The sequence below is a fragment of the Gavialis gangeticus genome, unplaced genomic scaffold (assembly GCF_001723915.1).
Source record: "Gavialis gangeticus isolate Ggan-Ray unplaced genomic scaffold, GavGan_comp1, whole genome shotgun sequence".
In the NCBI taxonomy this organism is placed as follows: Eukaryota; Metazoa; Chordata; order Crocodylia; family Gavialidae; genus Gavialis; species Gavialis gangeticus.
In genome coordinates, this window is record NW_017728992.1 from 63,412,352 (window position 1) to 63,421,328 (window position 8,977).

Genomic DNA, 8,977 nt, shown 5'->3' on the forward strand with positions numbered 1-8,977 from the left:
CTTCCCCACAGAAAATGATCTGCATTTTTCTTACAGAAAGCATAAGAAAAATGTTTGATCAAGTCTACTTTAAAGATCAAGAATGAAACTTAGCTGGTAATGAACAAGGGACACTGAAGTGAAGTATTGTGGGTCTGTAGTTTTCTTGCTGGTTTTTCATTCTAAACATGATGGCTAGCACAAGTTAATGCTGACTGGAGTGTTCATGTAGCACATCATGGGCCACCACCGATACTCCAACCCCACCAGACGAACCGCTGCTGGATCGGACCCAGAGGGGACCACCTGAACCCCCGCTCTGCACCAGATAGACTTCACTTTGAGAGGATTCTTCAGCAACGGATGACCCCACTCCATCCAAAGAGGACCCCCGTGATGAGACTCTATATGGACTGAGACACTTTCTTCAAGCCATTTCCTCCACCATTGCAGACCATTGTAACGGGTTTGTATGTATCTATCTTCTTTCTGTCTCAGCATCGCGAACCTCCTCCCTCCCCTTCCTCCTTCCCTCCTCCCCCCACCCCTGGGCTTAGATGGCTAACATTGTATCTCCTGTCACCTAGTTGTATTCCCCTCCTCACCCCCATCCCTCTAATGTTAGTCCCTCGCTCGGGCGATACGTATTTCCCTACCGGCTTTGTCATCTTTTTTGGATTCACAATCCTAAACATTTACTAATAGAAGTCCATTCTCTCCCACTCAAAGATCTAAGGGACAGTGATGAATATTGGAAAATAAGTTTAATGCCTAGTGATATAAAACTTGAGGCTTGGAGCATTTCCACTCATTTGACAATTGGATAGAGGGCCTTATCTGTATAATAATGGGCCTAACCAGGAAGTGAGACCTGAAAATCTACGAACTTGGAGAAGTCTATCATATTTTGAACTCAAATGCCTCACTACATAAGAAGGACTTAAGTCAGGATTTCTCATTCTGTAGACAAAGGGTTTGCTATGGGACAATCTGAATCAATGAATGTACTCTCCTGGCAACACCAGTACACTATGATGCTGCGATGACTTCTAGAGGTACCGATCCATTGATATGTAAATATTACTTTTGTGGCACAGTCCTTGATGTTGATTAGATATTACAGGAATACCAAAATTGTTTCACTTTAAACCATTGATATCCCTTTCTAGGAAGGATGTAAATTAAATACATTTGTTGGAGCCCAGGAGAGCTGTGATATTTAGAGTACCACCCTCATCTTCCTCAGATATACCTGTCTCAAGCTGGATATTTTTGAGTTGGTCATCTAGTTGTATACCAGCTATATATTATTTTCAAAATCCTGTCAAATCTGAGTTTCTCTGGGTGCATCTACATGACACACTATGTTGCCATAGCAACAAGCTATGACGATGTAGCATCAGTGGGCACTAATCATGATGCTGCCGCTACTGCGCCATAGCAACGAGCTACTGCCCAGCAGCTCAATGCTACTGCTTAGTAGGGTCGAAAACGCCCCATGCACCACCAGGACTGCACAGTCCTGGTGGGTACTGTGCACTGTGCGGTCATTTAGTACTTTCTGCGCAGTACCAACTGCGTGTAGATGCACCCTTTGAGAATTCGAATAACTGGATTTCTCTAGATCTGTTGCATATTTTTAGAAGCACAGGGAGAAAAGAAAAACACAGTGATTCCATTTTTAGTATTCAAACTAGATCAAACTAGATTGCCTGGGAAAAAATGCATGTCAGCTCCAGGCTTTAAGTGATAAATAAAATTTGTTTCATAAACATGCAGCTATTTTGTCCAAACAAGCATGCTGCATCAGAATGTTAAAAATGTATTGAACCACTGAGACAATTCTGCAATAATTCAGAGGCAGGTTTTATTCCTCACTCTTCTCTTACAGGAGTTTTAGAAGAACCGTATAATCACTTTTATTTGCATTGCTCAAATATTTGTTTTGGAGCCTGGAGAGGGGAAATTATTATTATGCATTATGCAAATGATACCTTTAAAAAATCCACAAACAACAACACTACAATAACCCTTCAGCAACACCTAGCACCTCATCCTTTCTTAGCTGTTGACAAACAACAGGAATTAACATAATCAAGATAATTAACTACAGCTCCAGGTAGTAGTCTCATTCAGTCTACTCTGGTTTGGAAGCTGCCTTTTCCTTTCACTTCCTTACAACTTGAAAGTGCCAAGATTTAACACCTACAAAGTGTGTAGGTTTGAATTTAGATGAGATGGGAGACAGACTGCTTTATTATTATTAAAACATTAGATGAATAATTATTATAATAGTGAAGCGGCTTCGGCCTTCTGTTAGAATATTTCCTTTTCCAATTTGCCTATATGCTTGTAACTGCTTTTTTATTCTTCTTCTTCCATCTGGCAAATTACTGTCATTGAAAATCTTGTACTATAAGTGAGAACATTTTTGGAATAGATTGTGCTGGTGGCCCCTAAGACAGGGTAATTATCTGTGTTGCCGGGGAAAGAAGAATATTATTTCTGGAGACACAGCAGGCATTTTATTAAACAATTGTACCAGCTGGAAACAAATTATTGCCTTTATTTTAAACTACCATTTAGAAGTCTAATGCTTTCATTTTAATGGGAAACAAATATTTGGGAAGATTAAGTCTCCTGTGTTGTTATGGTTCTTACTGGGGGTAACTTAGACCACGTAATTACCCATGGTGTAGTTATTTGCTGCTGTTTTTTACACTAAGGCCTGTTATTACCTATAAGATAGAAGTTGATCCTACTATTATTTCCCCCTCTGTCGGATATTACCTACTAACTGTAAAGTCAGGGCAGTGCATATATACCAAGCAGCTCATGTTTCTAATAGGTAGTTTTGTCAAATGTGGTATAAAGAGTATTGTCACCAAAACATTTTTGCATCACTTTGAACCCAGCTGGCTTTGTCTAGGAACAGGAGGAGGTTGGAGAAGAGACCAGCAATTATATATTCATCCCTGATGGTATTCCACTCAAGTCACTTACATGTAGAGAAAGAATTCAGCCCACTCAGTTCCCATATGTGCTCAAAAGTTAAAACCAAAATGCCTAGGACTAAAGAAGTGGGGAGGTACTAACTATTTCCATTAAAGAAGGCAGGCTCCACATCTTCTCTTCATGCCTATTCTGGCATGTATATCCCCACAGAGAGTGTGAACTCTTAGGCACATGTGATATTTCCACACTGAAAGGAAATGGGAATGACTGTTCTCAGGCTGTCTGGTCATAGCATTATGGGAGAGAGTGTGAGGGTAGATGGTCCTGGGCAGAGTGCTCTTTTCTCTCTGCCTGGCCACGTGGGAAGCAGATCTCAGTCCTCCACAACCCAGCCCATGGTGGAGGCAAAGAGGAAGAAAAATGTTATGGAGGGAATTTCAGAAAAGGGAGAAATACCTAGAAGGAGTATGAAGTGAAGGATTAAGAGTGAGAGGTAAAAAGTGGGGAGAGCATGTAAGGGATAGAGAGAGAGAGGGGCGAAAGAGCTTGTAAAAGAAAGCAAGCAGTGAGGGAAGGCATAATAGAAGTAAGGAGATATTAAGTAAATACAAGAGAGAGGAAGGAGAGGGTAGAGAGAAAGATCAGGGAAAAGAATGGTGTGCGGGTAAAAGAAAGAATGAACAAAAAAGAGAGGAAAGGGAAAAAAAAGGAAAAATGGGAAAAGAGATGGAAAGCAGCAAAAAAACCTTACCTCGGCTTTACAGTGCATAGCATTTAATTTCATTTTACTTTTTTTTTTTTTTACCATTGACTATCTGACCGCTGATGGCCTGATGGTTGGATATAGAGGTTTAGCAGTATGAGTGTTGGTACACCTAGAGAAAGGGCAATGGACAATATAACTGTGTATTGGGACTGTATCAGCAAATGTCTTGGTGCATACTGTAAAGAAAGACGTTCCCTGGGAAAGTTGGAGAATCCAAGTTAGATTGTGCACGTATAGGTGGACAAGCAGTAAAAAAATAGAGGGATTGGGAAACTGGTCTGAGGTTTCCATGAGTATCTGTTCTTGTGCTCTGTGTGTTTTCTCAAAATTGCCTGGTGCTTAAAAAAGGGGAAAAGAGTTCTAGGTCTCTGGTACAGTGGCCCAATGTGGAGATTGAGAATGGGGTAAAAAACAGGCAGGGTATAATGATCCGTTTTTTATAGCATCACTACCTCAACCTTAAATTAATCTATTATGGTTAAAAGGATCTAAAATCTTGGTCCTCTTTTGAATAAAAATATATGGAAAACTGCTAAGTTCTACAACAATCTCAGCCTACAGCCAGGGAAGAATCAACCGATCAAGCTGATTAAGGCAAGTTTTACTGAGGTTACATTTTTAAAAAAATTGAATCCAATCTCCATTCCCCAAACATCAAGTCAAATCTTACCCTCAGTATATTCACAATATATATGCATATGTGGCAGGGCATTTGGGATACCTGCCACTCTAAGAGGTCAGGCAGCTTGCAAAGATGTGAGAACGTGTGGGCCAGGGCTGATTGGGGGTCAGCTGACCCGGGGAGCCACCAGCTGAGGCTCCAGAGGGAGTCATCAGACTCTGAAGACTGGCTGGGCTTAGAGAAGGTATAAGCCCAGGCCCTGGGAGAAGCCCGGCAGCAGGATCTAGATCTTGCTGAGAGAATAGTACGTTAGCAGGAAGACTGCAACTCTGGAGTACCACCACAGAAAAAACAGCTGAAGCAGTCTGGAGGTTTGGGTAGGGACTAAGGGACTGGAGGAGGTTCCTAGGGACCCAGGCTGGGGTCCAGGTGAGCCCAGAGCAAAGGGGTTCAGAGCATAAGACCTCTGGTGATGCCTGGGGGAGCCCAGATTGAGGGGCTTAGTGCAGAAGACCTGTTGTGGGGTCCAGGTGAAGCCCAGTGAGGGGAGCATAGGACTTAAGACCGCTTGTGGGGCCCAGGTCAGCCCAGAGATAGGGGCTGAGAGCATAAGAGACCTGCCAAGGAGCCTGAGAAAGTAGATCAGTGAGTGAGTGTAGGGCTGGAAGGGTGCAGCAGCCCAGCAAGGGGCTGGAGAAGAGAGGCTCAGTGAGCAGTCAGAAATGGTGCAGTGGGAGAAGAAGGGTGCAACAGCCTAGCACAGGGCCAGGAATAGTGAGGTCCAGTGAGGAGCTGGGAATAGAGTGGGGCCAGTGGGGTCCAGAGGCCCAGAGAGGGGTTACATAAAAAGACCAAGCGGTCTGGCAGCCCAGAGAGGGGTTGAGAGTGAGACCAAGGGGTCTAGCAGTGTAGAGAGGGGCTGACTGAGGGGCTGAGAGGTCTGAGAACCCAGGAAGGGTCCAAATGAGGGACCAAGGGATCTGGCAGCCTGGAGGGGAACTGAGTGAGGGACTGAGGGTCCTGGAGACTCAGGCAGGGCTGTGTGAGAGGCCAAGGGTCTGAGGGCCTGGAGGCAGGCTGTGTGAGTATAGGTGTGTGACAAAGAGAATGTCCACGATGAAGCCATCTGTGAGGCATGGGGTATGGTGTAGGGGAAATACAGAGCCATGCAATTAGCCCATAAGGCACAGGACTACAGCCACTAGGTGGTCATTAGAACAAGACCAGGTCTGGGAAGCCTCATTTTTATAACCATAAAAGACATCAACATGTGAGGGGTGAGTGAAGGGGAGACTGTTCGCAGAGCTAAAAGGGAATTTTTGGGGAGCCATCAGGGGCTTATGGCTACCCCTGGGGGTACCACCCTGCTCTATGTAGTTTTAGAAACGGAACACGCACTACAATTGCAACATTCAGTATAGCATCACACACACAAAATCTATTTAACAGAACAATTTAAGTTTATAAAGTCAAGCATTCAAAAACTTAGGAAATGTCTGTATTAAGGATGCCTGTCCAACTTTTGCAAAGCAATATGATTCAGTCTTGAATTACACGATGACATTTTTTTTTGCTGTAGGATCTCTGCCTCGTTCAATGCAAAGAATGGACACCGCTCAAAGAGCGAGCAGCTATTTGATAACTCATTTCCTAGGCATTGTTCAATATGTGTCCTTAGGCCTTGTATACTGCATGAGATCCAAATCTTTTTCTAAAGAAAGAATTATTACATTCCTAATGGGTTAAAAAAAAAGCCTAAGGAGACACCCTGCAGAGAAAGTTTTAACCTAAATGATTAAAGAACGACAAAGTTAAACAAAAAAGGTTTTAGGCTAGGAAATGTCTGGTAAACTTCATAAGTGATGTTACCACTCCTGCATGTCTTTGATACCAGAATATTGTGTCACACGACTGTAGACTGCAAACAATCTCCTTCACTCTTGGACATTTTCTTGACTAGCATCTATTAAAGAGAACCAATGGCCTTGATTTCTCCAAATTAAGTAGCTCACACCTGGTGTAACTGCCTGGCAGAAGAAATTATTAGTTTTTTTTCCAAAAATACTAGATTAACTTTCTGATGATCTCTTACTGAACTACAAGATTGCTTTTCTCTTTCACAGAGTTGCCCTTGAAGAACCCAAATTTGAAGCTGTAGCTCAGTGGGAATATGAGAATATCAGTTTCTTCATTGCACACGTCTCTCCTAAATTAAATGCGCCATATATATCACTGCATTATCCTAGCATTGTCTGATAAGTTTGGGATGTGTTCTTTTTCTTACAGAGCAAAGCAGTTCCACAAAGGTTGCCACAATGCAGCCACCCACCTCAGACTGTTAGAAGCAATTTAACAGCCAGGTCTAATTGTGCAATAAAAACTCAATGAAGGAAATGTTGATGAGTTTAATAGATTACAAGCATTGGATTCTCCAGGGAAACTGTGAATAGTACAAAGCTGAGCAGGGAGTCTGAAAACTTGAAGAGAACAAATATGATTGCCCCTATTAAGCTGCCTCCCACTCTGGACTCTGGGCATAGGATGCATTACTGTACTGTTTGACAGGAAGCTTTTTTTTCCCTCCCTTTTGCTCTGGTTTGGATCTGGAGCCTGAACTGAAAGTCGTCTGTGTGGATTTTCTACACTGCCCCAACTGGCTCATTACAGTTATCACAATGCTGAATAAGAGAGCTAAAAAAAATTCCCTTTGTGGTGAACGTACAGTGAATTTCCTGAAGGTCATGAAAGTACAATGGGCTTATGGAGTTGTGTGTGTTGAGCTGATTCATTTAATTAATCAAAACTACTGTATTCACAAAAAATAATAGATATTACCAGAACTATGACACTTGAAAATCCAATGTTAACTTTTCTGTTTAATTACATTTGAGGTTTAAAGCCAGAAAGTGAGCCTTCAGTTCTTCAGTGGCTAAGATGTCTTTTCTTAAACAAACTTTTTCTAGTATTCTACAGGGCAAATATATATTTTAGCCGTGAAACAAATCCTGTGTCTCCCAAAATCTCATGATTTTGATCTGATAGGGTAGAAAGTCAAACCATGGAATGGAGCAACAAAGGGCTCCCCTCTGGTGAGTTCCTTATGGGAACTGATAGAGAATGTTTCCAAGAATGTTTTCAGCACATTATCATCATCTTTTCTAAAAAAAAAAAAAACCCAAAACAATTTTGGCAACAAAATATTTAAAATGTAGGGAGGGGGCGGGAAAGTTGAAGGCAACTGAAAAAAGAACTGCAGCGATAAGGTCTAAAGAAGGAAGTAAGAAAGAGCAACCATTACTGTTCTCCTCTGTCACGATATTTACAAAACCTCAGTTGTGGCTAGGCAGTTGGCATGCCATGACTGCTGCTTATTATGCAGACTAATATCATTTAATTGCTTTCTTTTACTTTTTCCACTGATTGTCTTTTGTTGGATGGGTGGACTTCAAGCTTTGGGGAGTACATCCTGTCTGTGAGTGATGTCTGTCCAGTCGCTAGCACAATGGAGCTTCAGCCTTAACTGGGCCTTCATAACCCTACAGCAATATATGACAAAACATTATCAGGAGTATATTCCTGTCATTCTTTCTTTACGTTGAATAATATCTTACCTTCAAAATCGGGCCCATGCTCAACTTGAAGAGTCTTTCTCATTTTTTGTCTCCTCCACAGGATTAAGATCACCTTAAAAGATCTTTTTTCCCTTAACCATCAAACACAATGATCACCCCCAAAATTTTCTCCTTGAGGCTCCAGTTGTTTTAAATGTCCTTTTAAGTCCATATCATAGCTTCCACCCCCCACAATGGGGCTCTTGGTTCAGAAATTATACCTTTTATTAGACCAACTAGGAAATTGCAAAAAACATTTCTTTTTTTCTGCAAGCTATCGAGCTCAAATGCCCTTCATCAGGCTCTGGGAAAATGAAGGATGGTAAAAAGTCCCCATTGGTAGGAAATAAACTTCATTTTTGCATAGAGGGAGCTGGAGATGGAAAATCTGTCCCTCTGGGTCCATGAGAGTCTCTGACTTGTTCTGAGTAGCTCTTTGTTGTGTAGATCAGGTAGGATTCCTTCCCTGGAGGTGTCAGATGGCAGGCAGGGAGGTTTAAAAATCTTTCTTGTTGTTTTGCAGTGAAGTTTAAAACCCCAAATCAGCTAAAATTTAGCATCTTCCATGTTTCAGGGTTGGTAGCCATGTTGGTCTGAGACAAAAAGAAATGCAAAAATCTAGAACTCTTGGTTCAGAAACTATACCTTTTATTAAACCAACTGCTCGGCCTGTGCAAAGTGGCTAGTATTTGCTTCAGATTTGGAATCAGCTGATTTGGGGGACAATGATTCATTTTGGTGATTCAAATTACTGTCCTGAATTGATTAGGCCAAATCTGATTTGGAGATTTGACTGCTGCCAAATCTCTGAATCGCCCAGGCCCATCCCCCGCCCACTCGTCCAGCCCGGCAATGGCTGCCCCGCCTGGATCAGCTCCCAGCTCTTTGGAAAAAAACCCTCAAAACCCCACACGCACCAGTTCCTGCCTGGGAGGGGGTGATCCCTGCTGCCCCCTGCTGCCCCATACCATGTGGGGGGCTCTGCATGAGCCCCCCAAAGCCCCAAGGCTGCTGCAGGAGCTGGTGAGTCCCAGGGGCTTTTTT